Source organism: Desmodus rotundus, chromosome X (assembly GCF_022682495.2).
Source record: "Desmodus rotundus isolate HL8 chromosome X, HLdesRot8A.1, whole genome shotgun sequence".
Classification (NCBI taxonomy): domain Eukaryota; kingdom Metazoa; phylum Chordata; class Mammalia; order Chiroptera; family Phyllostomidae; genus Desmodus; species Desmodus rotundus.
In genome coordinates this window covers 12,519,994-12,543,685 of record NC_071400.1, presented here as the reverse complement: position 1 = coordinate 12,543,685, position 23,692 = coordinate 12,519,994, and positions in this window count along the sequence as shown.

Genomic DNA, 23,692 nt, shown 5'->3' with positions numbered 1-23,692 from the left:
GCTGCAGCTATTCGAGGTCGTTTATGGTTCCATATGAATTTCTGCAATGTTTGTTCTATATCTGTGAAATATGTCATGGGTACTCTAATAGGGATTGCATTGAATCTATAAATTGCTTTGGGTAGTATGGCCATTTTGATAATGTTGATTCTTCCAATCCATGAACATGGTACATGCTTCCATTTGTTTGTATCTTCCTTAATTTCTTTCTTCAGTGTTGTGTAGTTTTGTGAGTACAGGTCTTTTACCTCCTTGGTTAGGTTTATTCCTAGGTACTTTATTTTTCTTGTTGCTATATCGAATGGGATTTTTTTCCTGATTTCTGTTTCTGCAGTTTCGTTGCTGGTGTACAGGAATGCCTTTGATTTCTGGGTATTGACTCTGTATCCAGCTGTTTTGCCAAATTCATTTATTAGGTCGAGTAGTTTTTGAGTGGAGTCTATAGGGTTTTCCATGTACACTATCATGTCGTCTGCAAACAGTGACAGTTTCATTTCCTCCTTTCCAATTTGGATGCCTTTTATTGCTTTTTCTTGTCTGATTGCTGTGGCTAGGACTTCCAATACTATGTTGAATAGGAGTGGTGAGAGAGGGCATCCTTGTCTAGTTCCTGATCTTAGTGGGAAAGCTCTAAGTTTTTGTCCATTGAGTGTGATGTTGGCTGTAGGTCTCTCATATATGGCCTTAATTATGTTGAGGACTGCTCCCTTTATTCCCACTTTGCTGAGTGTTTTTATCAGAAATGGGTGCTGTATCTTATCGAATGCTTTTTCCGCATCTATTGATATGATCATGTGATTTTTGTCTTTGCTGTTGTTGATGTGATGTATTATGTTTATTGATTTGCGAATATTGTACCATCCTTGCATCCCTGGGATGAATCCCACTTGGTCATGGTGGATGATCTTTTTAATATATTGCTGGATGCGGTTTGCTAATATTTTGTTGAGAATTTTAGCGTCTATGTTCATCAGCGATATTGGCCTGAAGTTTTCTTTCTTCGTTGTGTCTTTATCTGGTTTTGGGATTAGGATGATGTTGGCTTCATAAAAAGAGTTTGGGAGTCTTCCCTCAGTTTGGATTTTTTCGAATAGTCTGTGAAGGATAGGGGTTAGTTCTTCCTTAAATGCTTTGTAGAAATCTCCTGTGAAACCATCTGGTCCAGGGCTTTTGTGTGATGGGAGTTTCTTGATGACTGCTTCAATTTCCTTTGCTGATATTGGTCTGTTCAGTTTTTCTGCTTCTTCTTCAGTCAGTTTTGGAAGAAATGTGTCCATTTCATCTAGGTTTTCAAATTTCTTAGCATACAGTTCTTCATAGTAATTTCTTACGATCCTCTGTATTTCTGTGGTATCAGTTGTAATCTCTCCAATTTCATTTCCAATTCTGTTTATTTGGATCCTCTCTCTTTTCTTCTTGATGAGCCTACTTAAAGGCTTGTCGATTTTGTTTATCTTTTCAAAGAACCAGCTCCTGGATTCATTGATCCTTACAATTGTGCTTTTAGTCTCTATGTCATTTAGTTCTGCTCTGATCTTGGTTATTTCCTTCCTTCTGCTTGCTCTGGGCTGTCTTTGTTGTTGTTCCTCCAGTTCTTGTAGGCGTAGGGTTAGGTTGTTTGTTTGAACTGTTTCTAACTTCTTAAGGTAGGCCTGTATTGCTATGAACTTCCCTCTCAGGACTGCCTTTGCTGTGTCCCATAGATTTTGGGTTGTTGTGAGTTCGTTTTCATTTGTTTCCAGGAAGTTTTTGATTTCTTCCCTAATCTCGTTCTTGACCCATTCATTGTTTAATAGCATGCTATTCAGTCTCCATGCTTTTGAGTGTTTTGGGTTTTTACCCTTGGCGTTGGTTTCTAGTTTCAGACCCTTGTGGTCAGAGAAGATGCTTGATATGATTTCAATTTTCTTGAATTTGTTGAGGCTTGCTTTGTGTCCTATCATGTGGTCTATCTTTGAAAAAGTTCCATGGACACTTGAAAAGAACGTGTATTTTGCTTCTTTGGGATGAAAAGCTCTGTATATATCAGTTAAGTCCATTTCCTCTAAGGTATTGTTAAGTGACACAATATCTTTGTTGATCTTTTGTTTGGAAGACCTGTCCATTTTTGATAGTGGGGTGTTAAAATCCCCTACTATAATTGTGTTGCTGTCAATATCTTTCTTGAAATCCTCCAAGATTTTCTTTATGTATTTGGGTGCTCCTATGTTGGGTGCCTGGAGGTTCCTAAGCCTCTCCTCATTTTTCCAAGTTCTTGTTTCTTCATTCTTTTCTGGTTGAATGTTTGTTTCTTCCTTCTGGTCCATACCATTGATTTGAGTCCCAGTTTCCTTCTCATCACTATTGGTTCCCTGTACATTTTCCTTTGTTTCTCTTAGCATAGGCTTCATTTTTTCATCTGTTTTTCGAACAGATTCAACCAAGTCTGTGAGCATATTGATAACCAGTGCTTTGAACTGTGCATCCGATAGGTTGGCTATCTCTTCGTCGCTTAGTTGTATTTTTTCTGGAGCTTTGAAGTGTTCTGTCATTTGGGCCATTTTTTTTGTTTGTTTGTCTTGGCGCGTCTGTTACTTTAAGGGGCGGAGCCTTAGGTGTTCACCGGGGCGGGGTAATGCTGGTCGCTGCGCTGTGATGCTGTACGTGGGGGAGGGGCCGAGTGGGAGCAATGGCGCCCGCCTCACTCTCCTCCGGATTTCAATCTTTCACTCCGATACCCACAATCAAACTGGGCCCCTCTGGTGCTGGTTCCCGAGTAAGTGGGCCTGTGCACACTCTAGGCCCCTGTGGGTCTCTCCAACAACCTCTCCTGTGAGGCTGGGAGTCTCTCCTGCCACCCCAACCCCCAGGGGCGCTTTCAATCAGAGGTTTGAGGCTTTATTTCCCCGAGCTGGAGCCCTGGGTTGCGCAGCGGTCTGCTTCTCTGCCCGCCGTTCGTCCGGTTTATCTGTGGGCGAATGTGGTGCCGCAATGTGCTACCCGCCACTCTGCCTGCCCCACTCTCCGCCACTCTGAGTCCGGCCCTCTGGGTTTATCTGTGCAAATGTGGGACCGCAGGGTCTGCTAGTGCTCGGACTGCCTGCGCCATTTGTCCCACACTCCGCCAGTCTCAGTCCCGCCACAGCCACGCGAGTCCTCTCCACCCCAGTGCCGTCTCCGCCCCTCCTACCAGTCTGGATGAATGATTATTTTCTGTTTCCTTGGTGTTGGTCCCCCTTGCTGTTCGATTCTCTGTCAGTTCTGGTTGTGCGAGGAGGCGCAGTGTGTCTACCTACGCCACCATCTTGGTTCTCCCCCCAGTATAATTAGTTTCTAATGGCTCGTCAAAGTGTCCAAATCTTGATTGTGTTTTTTTCTCACACCAGGGCTAACTTATATTAAACATTGCAGCTAGAGAATGCTAGTCATCCTGGCTTCTAGGGTTGATAGGCTGCTACTACTTAAAATCACCCAACTGTTTCTGCAAGTGACAATGGTGTTCAAATACACTTAAGGATAACTGACATAAAGTTCATTACTATTCTAATGTTTTACAGTTTTGCTTTTCCATGGAAATGGATATGTTTTATCTGTTTCTGTACTATGCCAAGTATGTATACATAAGATTTATGGATAACCAGTATAACAGAAGTTTTGTCTGATGATACCAAATAGCTGGGTATTTCCAGTTATGAAATGCTTCCTACCTTGTAGACGTGGGTCTTTTATGTTTGGTTTTATTTGTTTCTCTTTTAAATTAGAGCAAGTATTAACAGAAGCTATTTTTATTAGCTCATACTAAAATAATTAGGATTGAAGGTGATTTGTTTATGGCCTCTATTTTGATTTGATTCAAGCTGTTAATTATACTTTGTGAAATCCAAGATCTCCTTTATATCGGTTAACATAGTGGTCACTCACTGAAGAGTCAGTTTTTGCATATTTCAGTATATTTTTTCCCATAGCCATAGTAATGGCACTGGTGGTTTTTTAAAAAAGCAAGAAATGATATGTGTTGATTAAGCTTTGAAACTGGCAGTGGCAAGAACATTAAAGCAAGTTGTGTCAGCATCAATAAAATAAACTCATATCGAAGTTTTTTTTTTTTTACACAGCAGGAAGCACAGCTTTGAGAAATTTGACCCAGGAGGGGGTCATATCCAACAATATGAGGAGTTTCAATGTATCTAAACAAGTTAATAGAAGTCCTGGGCCTTTCTAAAATGTCCCTTATTGTCTCACTCAGGGCAAAATCAAAGATATGCTGGTCTATGTGACTGACCCAAGAAGTAGTATTTATAGTATTAGGAGTGCAATTTTAGAGTATATCAGAATAACTCACTTAAAGAAAGAGATATATACTTTCTTCTCTTTAACATATTATTTATTAGATACCTAATAGGTATTGTGCTGAGCACTGTGAGTAAAGCATAGAGAATAAACAAGTGGCCAAGTGTGTAAAAGGTGTGAAAAGACATGGTGTGGGATTAAACTGAAAATAATAAAAAGTACAGATGCTTCAGTGTTGGCCATTGGAATAACATTCTCTTTTCCTTGCATTTTTTTCTCTCTCCCTTATTTATCTTGAGAGTGACTTCATTAACCTTCTCAGCCAATGTTTACCCATTATACATTCATTTGTGGATTATCTTCTCAGATAACCGGCTCATGCAAATTCGCCCTTGTTAGGTTCATTAGTATCCTCAAATTCATTTAGGGTAAAACATTGATGTTAGCATAGGTTTTCATGCATTGGTCATAAAGGATACAGGAGAAAAGCAACACAAGCTCTGCTCAGAAGGTTCAGATAAATGTCAATGTGAGATATACTTTGTTTTACAGATGAAGAGGTGGTTTTGTAGTGGAGTAGAAAGAAGATCATTGATGTAAAGTGGTATAGATACCGGACAACAATAAAAAAATGCAAAAAATAATAAAAAGATGTTTTGAATAACTTATCTTCACAACTTGTAGCCTGTCAACTGGGAGAGTAAGGAGACAAGACAAATAAAAATGTAGGGAATTAGGCAGCAGAATATAAATAAATATATTTTATTCTCTTCTATAGAGTTATTTTCAATATATTCTATAAAGTGTTCCGTGATAACATTTTACCATGAAATATATATTCAGGTTTTGGCCTTATAAGAAATATTCAGGTAACCACTGCATAAATAAATTCCCTTTCCCTTCTGCACTGCCCATGGATATTCAAACTAGTTTGAAGAAAGGTTATATCTTCAATGAATAAAGCCCAAACTAACATTGTATTCTGTCAGATCAAAGTTTAACTCTGGGCTTGGTGATGAGGAACTTAGCTCTATAACTTTGGATCTTTATTTCCCCATGCTGGGGGTGTGGCAAGTTAAAAATGAGGCCAGCAGTATGTATAACCAGGGGTATCTGCAGACTGCAAAGGATTGTTCCACGCATTCTCTCTGACAGATTCTCAAATGGCACAGGAGCTGCTTACTACTACACTACATGCTTTGAAGATCATGGATTCCAGCACAGGACTGTAAAATTTCTGAAACCTCACAGGTAAAATCCAGGCCAAAGGTAACCAAAGAGCCAGAGGGATGATAGATAAATACTCTAATTTATCCCTAGGATAGTAACATTTTGTGGACATATACCTTAAAAATTGTGTAAGAGCAATTGCTTACATATTATTAAAATATAATCAATAATTAACATAAATTGACCAAAAGTTAATATAATTGTCAATCTCTACAATATTTTAGAGTAATATATATACTTACATTAACATATTTTCCATACTGTTCTATAATTACCTCAACATATTTTCCATACTGTTCTATAATTACCTCACAGACATTTCTTAATGTTGTTATCAAACATTATTGAATTCATTTTATATATATACATATATATATGTATTTATTGATACCTACCCATCCAATCCATCCATTTTCCTTCATTCTTGATGCTAATAAGTGTTATTTTAATTAATTATTACATTAGCCATGCAAGATAATTATTAATATATGTTCTATTTTATACATGATTGAAACAGTTTCAGAATAAATTGTTTACATAAGGTCACACAGTGTGGAAAAGCTGAGATTTTGGTGCAGGTTTATTTGAATATAATATTCATCTATACCCCTATTTTCCACACAGTCCCACAGCCATTTTTCTTCTTTTTTCCACCTATTCATTCTCCACACAAGGAATAGAGTGATTTAATACACAAAAGTGACCAAATCATTTTCCTTCCTAAAAATTCCTTGAGTAATTCCCTTTTTGCCAACAAATACATTTTAAAAAAACAAATTCTTACAACAACACACAAGACCCTTTCTCCTCTCATTAAACCTTTGAAGATGAGAGACTGGTATATCAAATCTCACACTAATAACTTTAGAATCACACAAATTTCTTGCCACTTTCTGATGTGCTATGTTCTCTTTCATCAGATTGCTTTTGTGCTATTTCTTCTTCCTGGAACATCATCATTCTCATCTCTGGGGATATCTCCAACACCTGAATTGCAATTCAACAGATGTGCTATGTTCTTTCACACATCCAAGTCTTTATGCATACCATTTTCCTTGCCTAGAATGCCCTTTCTCTATTTCTCTGGGTGACAAGTTTTTACTGTCCTTTCAAGGACCAACATATATGCCACCTCTTCCTGAAGGACATTCTATGTATTTCCTTCAAATATTTTCACTTTGTATTCTCTATAACACATAAAATACAATATGAATTGTGCTCCTGGGACTGATATAGGGAGATAAGGCTTTGGTTACCTTCTCTACCAATATAAAAACACTCTATTCTTTGGGTTGTTATAGCAATTTGTACATATTTTCTTATATTTTTTATCATACTCTATGATTACATGTTTAAAAGATTGGCTTGCTTCCCATAGTCCACTGAACTTTCTGAGGAAGGCAATATGACCTTACACCCTTTGTATTCTTCATACTGCCTAGCATAAGGCTTGATATGTTATTGTGGCATGAATAAATGGACAGAATAAATCTTTAACTTCAAATTCAGAGAGTGAAGAAAGGTAAATATTTAATGAGCCTAGGTTCATTTAAAATATTTTTAAGAAAAATAAAATGCACCCTGACCAATGTGCCTTAGATGGTAGGATGTCATCCCACAAAGTGAAAGGTCACCTGTTCAATTCCTGGTCAGGGCACATACCTAAATTATGGGTTTGGTCCCTGATCAGAGCACTTAGGAGAGGCAACTGACAAAACAGATTGATGTTTCTCTCTTACATCCATGTTTTATTCCCTCCCTTTCTCTCTCTCTAAAATAAATAAATAAATAAATAAATAAATAAATAGATAGCTAGATAAATAATAAAATGCATTGTATAAGCTTTCTGAAAAAATTATGAATTGTTTTTAATCTTTTAATTTTTTATTTATTTTTATTTTTTATTATATATTTTTTATTTTTTATGACTTGTTTTCACAGATTGTCTGATGGATATACTATACAAGCATTTGAAGTGATAAGCCAAAATTAAAATGAATTCATTAATTAATGAATGAACAAAGAAATAAAACAAGTCTCTCCTAAATATCATGTCACAATAAATAATTGATATCAACTCTTTGTTCATGTATCCATTCCAGCCATTCAGAAACATATTTAATTTATTTTTTTTGTATTACCTGAGGCCTAAGGTTAAAAAGTTATTTGGTAAAATGACAGAGCCAAGCACTTCCCATAGTCTTCATTGGCCATTTTGTCCATTTAATGGCTAAGAACACGCTTCTAGTAAGTGAGAAGTGAATATGAGCTTTCGCTTGACCAATAGCAGCACAAGGAAAATAAAAGTCGAGACAATTTGGCAGTCCCTTGAGACCTTTATGATGGGTCTGGGTCTGGAACTGCCAACCTATGAATCATAATTGGAGCCACTTACCTGCTTTTGAATGCTGTTGTCAAATTTAATGATGTTCTTTGTGCAGTCTTCAAGACCCTTTCAAATAACTATTCTGTAAAATCCTCACAGGACTATGACTTTAGTCTTGTAGAGAAAGGTTACACATTTACATGTAAGAGTTAATATGAATCTATATAAATAGAAAAATCTCCACAGTTTATAATAAAATCCCAAGTGAGTTCATTATAATTATGTTTAATTCATCAAGTGACAAGAAATTTAATAAAGACTAGGATCCGGCACCTCTTTTGAATAGAGAAAAGATTTTGATCGATCTAAGTTTTGCATTTTTCTTTCCTTGTTGTAGCTTATAAATAAGAAAATTGCAAATGAATAGATATGACCTAAGATTTATTGTGAAGACAGAATTATTGGGATACTTTTGTGGGTCTTACTTTAAGGAATCTAGACTATATTTAAAGTGAAATGGCTGGAAGTTTATTCAGGGTCACTTTCCAACGTTATAACATTGATTGTTACTGGGAGAATGAAGCCTAGGTATCTCACAAACTGTGTTATTATGGTGAAAAAAATGACCTAAACATGTCTTCACAATTAGGAAAACCAGGGAAAATGCTGATTCTATAGTGATAATTTCTAATTAATTACACTTTGTCATAAATATCTCTACACCTTGGCTTAGGCTTTTACCTTTCCCAAGAAAAATCCTCATGATGCCTCCTCTGTGGTTAAATCACATTCAACAAGATGCAGCTTAACTACCTACTCATCATCTTCCTTTATTAAGCTTTTCATAGCCACGATAACAGCACAGACCTAAAATTAATGCTGACCTTATATACTATCTATAATAGCCATAGCTTTCATTTTATAAATGAAGCAATTGCAAGCAAGGAAATAAAGTGGACTTTTGTAGGTGACATAAACAACTGGTAACAGAACTAGAAATAGAAAACTTTCTAAGCATGAGACTGGTGTTCTATTCAATAAACTACCATTCCTCCCAATGACTTTCCCCTCATCTAAAATCCTGCAGTCATTTTCCGTGACTCATTTAAACATCAGTCATGAACTACCTTGTCAATTCTCTTATAGCTTCAACTTTAAGTCACTGTTTCATCTTTGCATCAATAATTCCATTTTCTTTGTCGATGGCTTGAGTTCTTAACTTGATTGTAAACTACTTAAGAGCAGGGACTGTATTCTTCCTTGTTTATTTTCCTCCTTCAGGATGTATAAACAGACAGGGTGTGTATTAGATTGAAAGTGTATCATGATGGGGAGAAAAGGCACACAACTGTAATTGAATAACAATAAAAATTAAAATTAAAAAAAAGAAAGTATATCAAACCAATTTTGTTTTAATTTTTTCAGAGAGGTAGCCAATTTTTAGGATAGTGGATGTGGGAAATGTTTACATTTAAAGTTTCACAAAGTATTTACTTGCAGAAAGAGACACATTTTAAGGAAATGTTATCTGTGTTTATTTGGTATACACTTTCCTTTATGGATTTCTTATCTATAAATAAATATATACATAAGTAGTTTCCATTAATTTGATATCTATGTCATGTTTCTCCTTTCACCAATAGTATTGTAACTTTATATAAGAGGTATATTATATTAATAGCTTCAGACTTAGAGGTTGCATTTAAGTCAAACTTTCAAATATAATGAAACCCCTGCCTTTTTAAGAAGTATCTTAAAATAGCTATTTTACACGATTTAGGCTTCATATTCATTCTCTATAGAATAGTTGTTGCTTTCCTGAAAGTAGAATCAAGGCTTTTGCAATTAGTTACCACAGTTTTTATTTAGTCTAAATTAGTAAAACTAAATGTTTCATTTATAAAAACCAGCAAAATGTTTCTGCATAACAGCTGCTTGTTTGTATCTTACGTTCTGAAATCATTTAATCTCTCAAGCATTCCCCCTCTATTTTATATGTTTAATAAAATCAGGTCAGGGATACATGTGACATTATACATTGGTGACTCTATGAACATAAATTTAGTTTATTAAGTTGCAATGCAGTATCTGAAGCCTAATACAAAATAACAAAATTGATGAATAATAATTATACAGAACGTATACCTGTTCAGTTAGATTAACCAAACCTTTTGAGGTTTAGAGCTATAGTTATTACAAACTAGCATTCCACTACAAAGTAAATTATGTTTATGAAAAAATGATGTCTTATATTCTGTTAAAGATGGGTAGATGCTCATAGAAAATAAATAATAGAATAGTGCATGTATTAGTGCCATTATATCTACTTATTAAGGCTCTGCTTTATTCACAGTGTTTGAGGTAACATGTTCCATAGCCACTTACAATTGCATGTAGCAGAGACTCACTGGGCTGGACACACCCTAGGTTGAACCTCAATGAATCATGCCCTTGAGTAATACCCTCCCCCTGAGTGCAGACAGGACCTGTGACTTGCTACTAACATAAAATACGGCTAACATGATAGAATATCTCCCATTTTATAAGTCTCTCTCTTAGTAGACTGAAGCAAGACCTTCTTTTGCTGGTCTTGAAAAATCAAATATCTATGTTGTGAGTTGCCTATGGTAGGGAAATGTGAGATTTCTAGGACCTGAGAATTTCCCTGGCCTATAACCAGCAAGAAAACAAGAATATCATTCTATAGCTGCAAGGAACTGAATCATTCAACAACCTGAATGAAAAGACAATGCCCAGCTCCAGAATGGAATGTGGCTTGGCCAATGCTTCTACTGCATCCTTTGGAGAACCAGAGAAGAGGGTGTATTGAAGCTAGGCTCATACTCCTGACCAACATAAACTATCAAATTCTATGTATATCTTTGAATTGCTAAGTTTGTGGCAATATGTTGCCCAATAATACAAAACTAATGCGTTCATTCAATTTATTACAAAAATATGGTGGTTCATTGTGGACTAGGACAGGAATACAAAAGCTAGCAAGGGCTGAAGTCTCTATAAGAATTTATAACTCTTATTCATGGGTTTCCTGTTTCTCTCTGGGTTTATCCTCTATTCTAGTATCTACTGATACTAGACAACTTCAGTGACAATTTCAACTTGCAACAGGCCTATTCCAGCCTCCTCGGTCTTAATGTTAACTCGTGTGCTTTAAACTGTGGCTTTCAACAGTAGCTGCTTCAATTATCTTTTTTTTTCCTTTAAAATGTATTTAAATTTAAATTCTAGAGCAAAAAATTCTGCACTACCTTATCTTTTCATACCATGATGTGACTTAATTCATCACCCAGCCTATGGATTGGCAGCTATTGTGTTAAGCATCTATCTATGATTTAATGGGCTGCGCCCAGGAAATGATGGGTAACTGGGTAAAATTGATGTCCACCAGTGGCTTTGTCTTGAGGGCTTATGTACTGGGCAGTTTCTTTTAGGAGGAATTATGAGCAGACCTGTAGTAAATTTGAAAGCTCAAGCATGTATTATTGAAAGCATCATAAAATATTGAAAGAGAATGAATTATATGAAGTTGGCAGACTGAGCTCACTTGTCCACACTAAATTTTCTGTAATAAAATGCAAGAAAACATAATGCAAAAAAAAAAAACTCGATACAATAGTGCTGGAGGACAAGTGCTCCATTAGGAGATCACATATTAAGAGGAACTCAGATAGAAAAAGATAAAGAAAGGAAGCAAGAAAACAAGATTAGGTATATAGGCAACCAATATTGCATTGTAACAGCTGAGCTATTAGTGGATTCTTCCCTCTTTACTTGTGTTTTGCAGCAAATGAAGCTGTATTTTCCTTTTTTTAAAAAAAGATTTTATTTATTTAATTTTAGAGAGAGTGGAAGGGAAGGAGAAAGAGAGGAAGAGAAACATCAATGTGTGGTTGCCTCTAACGTGCCCCCAACTGGGAACCTGGCCTGTAACCCAGACATGTTCCCTGACTGGGAATTGAACCAGTGACCCTTTGGCTCACAGGCTGGTGATCAATCCACTAAGCCACACCAGCCAGGGCCAAAGCTATATTTTTCTTCTACTTTGAATTATCTGCTTATATCTTCAAATCACTTTTCTATTGGCCTACCTCTATATTCTTATTGAGTTATAACAATTCTTTATATTATTAGATCAGAACTTCTGGTAATATATGTTTTAAACATTTTTCAAGTTTATTATTTGTCTTTAATTGTTTCTACCTGATGTGTTCAACTAAGAATTAATAATAGCTAATACTCTTAAGAATAAGACATACGCATTGATATTTGGGGTTTTATGTAGCTCAAATTATTGATGATTTTTGTGTTTTCTTTTGGTTTTTGCTTGTATATTTAGAAATGTATTTTTTTCCAACTTGAGACCATATAATCATTAATCTACTCTTTTACTTCGGTCTTTTAATTTATGGTTTGATATTTTACATGTTTTAATAAATTTGGAATTTATGTGGATGTATGATCTATTTATCAAATTGACATTATATATTAATATATAAACATATTTATGTATAATATATAATGATTCTTAAAGTAGTTAATTGGTTCTATAACATGTTAAAAACTCCACCCTTTTCTTTTGATTTTGAATAATTTTTATTACATACTTAATATTTTTACTATATACTTAATTCTTATATAAACTAAAACTTTACGGTATTTCTTACTGTCTCCTTTCATTTGTCTATTACTCGATATTTTTGTAAAGTATTATGTTTTGTTTTAAAGTTCACATGAAAATTTTATAGCTTTATTGAGATATAATTGACAAATAAAATTCAATATGTTCAAAGTTTACAACATGATGATTTGATATATGTATGCATTGTGAAAGAATTACTACCACTGAGGTAAGTGATCTGAGGCAACACAACAATCACCTCACATATTTATCTTTTTTTGATGAAAAACATGATATTTTGATATTTACTCTCTTTTCAATTTTCAGTTATACAATACAGTATTATCAACTATAGTCATCATGTTATATATTAGATCTTTAGACCACATTCATTTTATAGCTGAAAGTTTATACCCTTTACCAGCCTCTTCTGTCCCCCAGTCCCTTCTCTTCTACAATTTCATTTCTTGGCAATCACCATTGTACTACTCTTCTTTTCTGAGTTTGACCTTTTTAAGATTCCACATATAAGTGATGACATGCACCATTTGTCTTTGCCTGGCCTATTTCACTTAGTATAATACTCTCAATTTTCATTCATTTGTTGTAAATGGCAGAAGTTTTTCTTTTGTAAGGCTGAGTAATATTTCATTCTATCTATCACCTATCTATCCATTTATCTATCATCATCTACATAATTACATTTTCTGTTTCTTTTCTATTGTTGTTCAGTTACAGTTGTCCACATTTTCCCCTCATTAATATTTTCTTTATCTATTCATTTGTCAGTGGAAACTTAGATGGTTTCCAAATCTAGCTATTGTGAAAAATGCTGCAATGTGAACAGACACTTCTCCAAGGAAGACATACAGAGGGCCAATAGACATATGAAAAGATGCTCAGCATCACTAGCCATCAGAGAGATGCAAATTAAAACCACAATGAGATACCACTTCACACCAGTCAGAATGGCCATCATAAACAAATCAGCAAACAACAAGTGTTGGAGAGGATGTAGAGAAAAGGGAACCCTAGTGCACTGTAGGTAGAAAAGCAGACTGGTGCAGCCACTGTAGAAAACAGTATGGAATTTCCTCAGAAAACTAAAAATAGAACTGCCTTTTTGACATGGCAATTCCACTGTTGGCATTATATCCTAAGAACCCTGAAACACCAATTCATAAGAACCTATGCACCCCAATGTTCATAGCAGCACAATTTACAATAGCCAAGTGCTGGAAGCAACCTAAGCACCCATCAGTAAATGAGTGGATCAAAAAACTGTGGTACATTTACATGATGGAATACTACACAGCAGAAAGAAAGAAGGAGCTCCTACCATTCTCAACTGCATGAATGGTACTAGAGAGCATTATGCTAAGTGAAATAAGACAGGCAGTGAAAGACAAATACCATATGATATCACCTTTAAGTGGAACATAATCAACAAGACAAACAAGCAAGCAAAATAAACCAGAGACATTGAAATTAAGAACAATCTGACAGTAACCAGAGGAGAGGTGGGAGAAGATAATGGGGGGAAAAGGGGTAAGAGTTTCCAGGAACCACTAACTATAAAAGACTCATGGACAAAACCAAGGTAGGTGGAATCAGTGGAGGGTGGTGGGGATGGCTGGGGTGGGGCGGCATGGTGATAGGTAAATGCAGACTACTGTACTTGAACAACAATAAAACAGTTTAAAAAATGCTTCACCGAGAACCAAGATGTCAGCGTAGGTAGACACACTGCGCCTCCTGGCACAACCAGAACTGACAGAAAATCGAACGGCAAGGAAGTCCGACACCAAGTAGATAAAAAATAAACATACATCCAGACTGGTAGGAGGGGTGGAGACGGGCACCGGGGCGGAGAGGACTCGCGTGGCCGTGGTGGGACCGAGACTGGCGGAGTGTGGGACGAACGGGGCAGGCAGTCTGACCACTAGCGGACTCTGTGGCCTCACATTCCCGCACAGATAAACCGAGAGGGCCGGACTCTGAGTGGCGGAGAGCGGGGCAGGCAGAGCGGAGGGTAGCACCCTGTGGCCCCACATTTGGGCACAGATAAACCGGGATGAACGGCGGGGAGCAAAGCAGACTGCGTAACCCAGGGCTCCAGCGCCGGGAAATAAAGCCTCAAACCTCTGATTGAAAACACCCGTGGGGGGTGGGGCGGCAGCAGGAGAGACTCCCAGCCTCACAGGAGACGTCGTTGGAGAGACCCACAGGGGCCTAGGGAATGCACAAGCCCAGCCAGTCGGAAACCAGCACCAGAGGGGCCCAATTTGATTGTGGGTAGCAGAGGGAGTGGCTGAAATCCGGTGGAGAGTGGAGTGGGCGCCACTGCTCCCTCTTGGCCCCTCCCACACGTACAGAGTCACAGCACAGCCACCAGCATTACCCCACCCTGGTGAACCCCTAAGGCTCCACCCCTTAAAGTACCAGATGCGACAAGACAAAAAAAAATGGCCGAAATGACAGAACACTTCAAAGGTCCAGAAAAAATACAACTAAGCCAGGAAGAGATAGCCAACCTAACGTATGCACAGTTCAAAAACACTGGTTATTAAGATGCTCACAGAATCGGTTGAATTTGTTCGAAAACTAGATGAAAAAACGAAGGGTATGGCAAGAGAAACAAAGGAAAATGTACAGGGAACCAATAGTGATGCGAAGGAAACTGGGACTCAAATCAATGGTGTGGACCAGAAGGAAGAAAGAAACATCCAACCAGAAAAGAATGAAGAAACAAGAATTCGGAAAAATGAGGAGAGGCTTAGGAACCTCCAGGACATCTTGAAACGTTCCAACATCCGAATTATAGGGGTGCCAGAAGGAGAAGAGGAAGAACAAAAAATTGAAAACTTATTTGAACAAATAATGAAGGAGAACTTCCCTCATCTGGCAAAGGAAATAGACTTCCAGGAAGTCCAGGAAGCTCAGAGAGTCCCAAAGAAGCTGGACCCAAGGAGGAACACACCAAGGCACATTATAATTACATTCCCCAAGATGAAACAGAAGGAGAGAATCTTAGAAGCAGCAAGAGAAAAGGACACAGTTACCTACAAAGGGGTTCCCATAAGACTGTCAGCTGATTTCTCCAAAGAGACCTTACAGGCAAGAAGGGGCTGGCAAGAAGTATTCCAAGTCATGAAAGGCAAGGGCCTACATCCAAGATTACTGTATCCAGCAAAGCTATCATTTAGAATGAAAGGGCAGATAAAGTGCTTCTCAGATAAGGTCAAGTTAAAGGAGTTCATCATCACCAAGCCATTATTATATGAAATGTTAAAGGGACTTATCTAAGAAAAAGAAGATAAATATGAACAGTAAAAATGACAGCAAAATCACAGTTATTAACAACACACCTAAAACCAAAACAAAAGAAAACTAAGCAAACAACTAGAACAGAAACAGAACCACAGAAATGGAGATCACATGGAGGGTTATAAATAGGGGATTGGGAGTGGGAGAGACGGGGGAAAGGTACAGAGAATAAATAGCATAAATGATAGGTGGAGAATAGACAGGGGGAGGGTAAGAATAGTGCAGGAAATGTAGAAGCCAAAGAACTTTTAAGCATGACCCATGGACATGAACTATAGGGGGGAATGTGGGAGGGAGGGGGTGGGCAAGATGGAGTTGAATGAAGGGGTGGAAATGGGACAACTGTAATAGCATAATCAATAAATATATCCAAAAAATGCTTCAATGAACAGGGAGTATAGAGATCTCTCTTTAAGGTAACGATTTTTATGTCTTTTGAAAATACACCCAGAAGTAAGATTGCTGGATCATATGATACTTCTATTTTTAATTTCCTGAGGAAATTCCATATTTTTTACAATAGTGGTATAGCAGTTTACATTACCACCAACAGTATACAATGATTTCATTTCTTCTACATCCTCACCAGCATTTATCTCTTTCCTTTTTGAAAACGACATCCATAAAGGACATCCTAACAGTTGTGAGGGTGGTTTCTCATTGTGATTTTGATTTGCATTTCCTGACAAAAAGTGATGTGGAACACCTTTTCAAGTACCTGTTGACCATTTGTATGTCTTCTTTGAGAAAATATCTATTCAGATCCTTTGCCCATTTTTTATGTTAACTGCTTATTGAATATATGGTTTACAAATATTTTTTCCCATTACATTGATTGCCTTTTCATTGTGTTGCTGATTTCCTTTGCTGTGCTGAAAGTTTTTAGTTTAAAATAATCCCACTTGTTCATTTTTGCTTTTGTTGTCTTTGATCTTGGTGTAGAATCCAAAATTTTGTGAATACTATTATTGTCTAGGAGTTTACCCTTAAAATTTTCTTCTAGTAGGCCTATAGACTCGGGTCTTACAATGAAGTCATTAATTTCTTTTGAATTAATATTTGGTGAGTGGTGTAAGATAGGGGTGTAATTTCATTCATTTGCAGGTGAATATTCATTTTTCCAACATTATTTATTGGAGACACTATCCTTTTCCCATTGAAGATTATTGGTTCCTTTTTCAATTATGAGTTGCCTCTATATTCCTGTGTTTATTTCTGGCTTCTCAGTTTTGCTCCATGGTTATATATGTCTGTTTTAATGCTTGTATCTTATAGTTTTGATTATTATAGCTTTGTAGTATAGTTTGAAATCAGGATGTCTGTCATGTTCAGCTTTGTACTTTTTTTTTCAAGCTTATTTTGGTTATATGGAAATCTTTGTGGTTCTATACACATTTCCCATTTCTGTAAAATATGTTATTTGAATTTTGATAGAGAGTGCATTGAATGTATAAAAAGCTTAGGATTACACGACCATTTTGACAATGGTAATTTTCTGAGACATGAACATGGGGTATCTTTCCATTTATTTGCACCTTCTTCATTATCTTATAGTTTTGAGTGTGCAGATATATCCATCGGCATGGTCACTGGCCTGGCTCTGTTTCAATGGGGCATCCAGCTGTACTCTGTAGTTGAATGGGACTGGACACAATACTCTGCATTTGGGGGTGCTGCTGACTGAGCTCATTGCCCTGGCAAGGCTTCTGGCTTCACTCTGAAGTTGCTCAAGATCACTGTTTAGGCTCCCTGATTATGCAGGGACAGATACTATGCTCAACAGTTGGGCAGGGCTGCAGTATTGGCTCCTCTAGCAAGTGGGTTTGTAGGATGGGCTTCATAGCTGCCAGACATTTGTGGCCAAGCTTTCCAGTTGGTTCAGTTGCTGGAAACTATGCTCAGCAATTGAGTGGAACTGCAGATTTGCTTGCCTGCTCAGGTGAGGCCATAGAATGAGCTCAATAGCCACCAAAGTCCTTTGGCTGTGGACCCACATCAGGCAAAACTGCAAACTGAGATCTGTGGCCAGATGGGGCCAGCTTAACTTTGCAGATGGGTAGAGCCATTGTTTGGGATACCTTCTTAGGCACTGGTTGTATTTAATTCCAGGAACATGGTCTGCCAAGATCTGAGGCCAGTTGCTGTAAGTTCTGCCTCCTTTCTTCATCTATCTGATCCCCAGTGTGTGAGCCCCACAAGTTGTTGTAGTAATCCCAGTGAGGTGAGACACTAGTGGGCATCCTGTGAAGGGCCCCACAGTGCTGAGGTAGCTGGATATTTACCCTCAATTCTCTTTTTCCCTTTGGAGTAACCAGAAGCCCAGAGGGTCCTCGGTGCTGTATTCATTGACCTAAGGGAGGGTTGCTGTTGTCAGAGAACATCTGCTCCTCTTCTCCTTCTAATGCAGTCCTTCTCAGTTTTTGTGGCCCACAGACATACTTCAGTCTCACCCCTGAGTTCTGAGGTTTTCAAAAGGTGTTTTGTGCCCTGGCTGGTGTGTCTCAGTGGATTGAGTGCCAACCTGAGCAGGTTTGATTTTGAGTCTAGGGCACATGCCTGGGATTTGGGCCAGGTCCCCAGTAGGGGGTATGGGAGAGGCAATCACACTTTGATGTTTCTCTCCCACTCTTTCTCCCTCCCTTCCCCTCTCTAAAAATAAGTAATAAAATCTTTTTAAAAAGGTGTGATTGTCTTTGTATAGTTGCTAGTTAGTCTTGTGAGAGGAACTGAACTCATGAACAATCTATGAAACCATCTTGATGACCTATACTTATTCATTCATAATATTTTCATGATCTGTCATATTCTGATAGTGGTATGTACAATCTGCACTACACTTCATTGGTGTTTAGTAATTTTCTTTTCTTTCTTTTTTTTCTCTCTCTCTTTCTCTCTTTTTCTTTCTTTCTTTCTTTCTTTCTTTCTTTCTTTCTTTCTTTCTTTCTTTCTTTCTTTCTTTCTTTCTGTCTGTCTGTCTGTCTTTCTTTTTCTTCTTTCCTTCCTTCCTTCCTTCCTTCCTTCCTTCTTTCCTTCCTTCCTTCCTTCCTTCCTTCCTTCCTTCCTTCCTTCCTTCCTTCCTTCCTTCCTTCCTTCCTGTGTTTCTTTTATAATTCAATTTACAAAACTTCTGGCTTTTGTATACTTTCATGTTATATGATAGCTCATATGGACATAATTGTCCATTTTTCATTATAGATATTTTATTGATGTAAATTATTGTTTGTATTCCAATTGGTACTGTGCCTGATTTCATGTTTATTTTGCTTGTTTTTTTTTTCAAAAATTCAAGTTGTTTATTCTTAAAATTCTCTTTACAATAGAAAATTGATTTCAGGTTTATTTTAAACACTTTTTTTAGCATTTTATCAAGGGGTTGAATTTTTCTCTTTTTTCTCTTTTGAAAAAATTATTTTATTGTTGTTCAAGTACACTTGTCTGCATTTATCCCCCAGCACTCCCCGCCACCCCAGCCACCCCCACCTCCTTCCCCTGCTTCTACCTCCCTTTGGATTTGTCCATGTGTCCTTTATAGTTGTTCTTGAAAACCCTTCCCTTCTCCCCCCGCATTATCTCCTCCCACCTCCCGTCTGGTTACTGTCAGATTGTTCTTAATTTTAATGCCTCTGGTTATATTTTGCTTGCTTGTTTGTTTTGATTGCCTGATATATACCTGTCCAGTATGTGTGTGTGTGTGTATGTGTGTGAATGTGTGGCTTTTCTATATCTTATTGTCACTACATCAATTGTAAATAACTCATCACAGGATAAAACAGCTGAGAACCTGAAAGTATTTTTCTTTTAATAAGAAATATAATGAATTTTAATTTATCATCACTAATAATATATTGGATTTTACTTCTCCCATCTTCTTATAAAGCCCTCTGTGTTTTTAGTTGTTTCTTATTGTTTTATCCACACTAAGAGTTTCTATAAGATATTTTTGTTTGCTATTATTTTCTATATGATTTAAAAGACAGACGGTCTGCTCTTAATTCCAGAACTGGTTATATCAAATCATTTCAAAGCATTCTTAAATTTGTATTGAACTTACCACAAAGCAAAACAAAACAAAACAAAATGTTTTTTATTGTTCATTGTGGAAAAGCAGTTAATCACTTTTACTCAACCCCCTTCCTCCATTTTCCCAATCTCTTATTTACTCTGTGATTATCACTTTTGTCTACAGAGAGCATTTCTTCCAAGGCTATAATATCATCAGATTTATAATTATATTTAGAAAAAATATGTATATTCAGTCTCATATATTTAATTTGATTTCATGCTTGATACCCAGTTCCTTACAAAGACAATTTCTTCATTTGTTAGCACATGAATTATTCCTTTTTACCCCTTTTTTGGGAAAGGTATTCAAGTTATTTCTTCAGGAAGCATAACTTCAGAAAGTTTGAAATGTATGATTACACTACTCTCCTGCTTATATTCCTCCAGTTGTTTCCCATCTCACTCAGAGGAAAAGCCAGTCCTTATAATGACTTATTAAGGTCCTATATAATCTGATCCTCTCTATCTCTAAGCTCATCCCCTATGACATTTTGTCCTTTTCACACTTTTTCAGCCACACTGTCTCCGTTGTTATTCCTTAAACATACCAGGTATGCTCCTGACTCTTTTCTTTTTCTGTCACTATTCCCTGTGACTGGACTAATCATCCCCAGAAATTTTCATAGCTCCCTTCTTCACTTCATTCTAATCTCTACTTACATGAGAGAATATTAGAGAAATCTTCCTTTTTACTCGCTATAAAATAGAAATTCATTATTTTTCACCCTGGTATACTGAGATGTTCTTACACTGATTTAGTTTCCTTTATAGCTCTTATACTACTTGATATCTTCTGTTTGTTTATTGTGTATCTCTCTCCAATGGAAGTAGAGTCCATGAAAGCAGGGATATTGTCTGTCATCTTTATTGAGGTATTGGTAGTGCCTAGGACTATACCTGACATATGGTAGGTTCACAGTAAATATTTGTTAAATAAAATGATAAATACACTGCTTTCCATGGCCTTCATATAGGACTGGAAACTTGACTTAGTTATAGAATTTTCAAGCACTCTCTTCAGCAACCCTTCACAGTGATCCAACTTTGCCTGACCCAGCCACCCTTGGGATTGCTTGCTTTGATCAAATCATAAGACATTCAGTAATATGAATATGGTTCAAATATTTCAGATCTATACAAGTAAATAAGCATTCAAGTATGTTGTACTTTCAGAGTCTCACAGAGTCTCCTTGCCTTCTGGAACTGCACATGTTACAGTGGAGTTTGAATATCTCCCACTAGCACAGAAGCTATCTTACTCTTTCTCAGGAAAAATAATAACTCAGTAGCCCTTTGTGCTTTCCATAATTTTGATCTGATCCTCATTATTTCTAGTGGGGATTCTCTAAAGTTTTCAATATGTACATATCACTCATACATTTTTTTAGTGTTAATGGAAGTTGTTCATTTTTTTTATGTTCCATTGATCATGTCAATAGGAAAATAGGGAAGGGCGGGGAGTGAGGGTGGCAGTGATCCCAATGTTTTCATGCTTGGTAATTCTCTACTTTATGTTGTTATTTGGATATCTTCACAATAACTCTAACTAGAGCTTTGCACCTTCCTTATTTAGTTTAAAAATTCAATTATTGTCTTCAGCACACAGAATCAAGACTCCAAGTCATTTTGCCATTTCTTCACTCTTGCTTCACATGATTTTCATCACATTCTGACTGTTGTTGTTCTACATTTTATTTACCATATGTCCATTTTTGTCTATTTTTAGTTATAAAAATTCTGCATCAAATGATTGCTGCTTCAATACAACCATTCCATTATAGCATCTTACCTTCCTCTTTCTATTTGGTGTCTGTCCCCTGAGATTTTTAGCATGGGGATTAAATCACTCCCCACTCTTTCCTTCTTTCTAACACCACCACTGCCAAACACCTGATTGCTTACCAAAATCTACTTCAGTATTCAATTATAGGATGAAATTGAAGCTACTTTCCAGCATTATCTGCCACTAGACAAAACCCAATATTCTCTAAATTCTAGGGTCTATGCTGCCAACATTTGACTTAATGGCAGGTACAAGTCTGAGAGAACAAGGAAATCATGATCATAAGAAACAAATGCCTTCATTCAAATCCTGGTTTCCAGATTGATTTCATGTTCGTTAAATAACTGTTTCAGCCTCAGATCCCTCATTTATAAAATGGAAAACACAGTACATATATTTTAATGTCTTGAGACAGTTAAATCAAGTTGGAACTAATAATGACAGCCACACAGTCTCAGTGTTTCATTTCTGTTGTAGTTCGGGAACAGCACATTGGATGTCTTATATGTTCTTGGTTCTTGCTCTTGAATGCTTAGTGATAGACAATTTAACTTGGCAAGATCTCTGTTGTTCTTTCTCTATTTTATATTACTGATTAAGAGTATGCCAGAATTTCCTGATTTACCTGTAGTATATTTAAATGCAGTGCAGCACAAAAAAAAAATTAAAGATGCCTCTACTTCTAAAGATTGCCAATGCAGACCAGAGTTGTTCTTGTTGCAGCTACATTTTGTATGCAAACAGCAGAAGGTGGCTTTGACCATTCTGCTTTTGAATAATATCTTTATTTTGCCTCAAGTGTTTTGAACCTGTTCAGAGTAGTCCAAGAATTATGCACAGAACTTCATGATAACTCCTTCCCATCGTTGGCACAGCCTATGAAAGTGCTTTGTACTTAGTTCAAGACTCATATAGCACTGAGGTTTCATCACTTGGGACACTAATGAAGAGATGCTGGGGAGAAATGAAAAAACAGTCTCTGGAGCAGGGACATCAAACTCATTTTCACCAAGGGCCACATGAGCCTCACAGTTGCCTTCAAGGGGCCGAATATAATTTTAGGACTGTACAAATGTAACTACTCCTTAACAGTTAAGGAGTTGAAATGACATTCAGCCCTTTGAAGGCAACCATGAGGCTGATGTGGCCCCCGGTGCAAATGAGTTTGACTCCCCTGCTCTAGACAATCCCAAATCACTGACAAGATATCAAGCTGTGCCAAGAACACACTCTTTGAGCTCTCCAGGAAAGAGTAAGTGGATCTTTCATTTATTTAAACAATTTAGATCTGCCATTAAGAAAATTAATATTTAACTAAACTTTACAGATTGTATTTGTCTCCAAATTCCTCAGTTCCACTGGGCTTCTGGCAATGATTCTTACAATGGATTGGCTATATCCCATCCACTTCATACAAATATGCTGGACATGGCAGTCAGGATAACTGGAGGACAAACTTCAAAATCAAAGTTTTTTAAAAATTAATTTTACTATCCCAAGTTTTGACTCTGATATGTTAATTAAGCAGCAGCTTTCTCTCTTTTAACTCTGTGCCTGTCAGTACTGTCTGAATATTGCCCATGTTTATTTCTCATGATGCATACCCATGGCACACTTTAATAATCAGGAATAAGCTTTTCCTTTCTTTGAGCCCAAATATGTTTTTAAAATTTTAAAATATTTTTTATTTATTTTTAGAGTGGGGAAAGGAAGGAGAAAGAGAGGGAGAGAAACATCAATGTGTGGTTGCCTCTCATGTGACCCCCAATGGGGGCCTGGCCTGCAACCCAGGCATATGCCTTGACTGGGAATCGAATCAGTGACCCTTTGGTTTGCAGGCCAGTGCTCAATCCACTGAGCCACACCAATCAGGGATAATTATTATTTTTCAAATTGGTTCTGGGGTATTGGTATTGCCTAGTAATCAATTTTAGTTAAAAGATCAAATGAAGTCAATTTGTAATGCCAGGGCTAGCCCCTGTTCTCTGTAATTGTAATCACTGTCTTGGGTCTCATTCTATAACAGATAGATCACCTAAAACCAATCGCAAACACC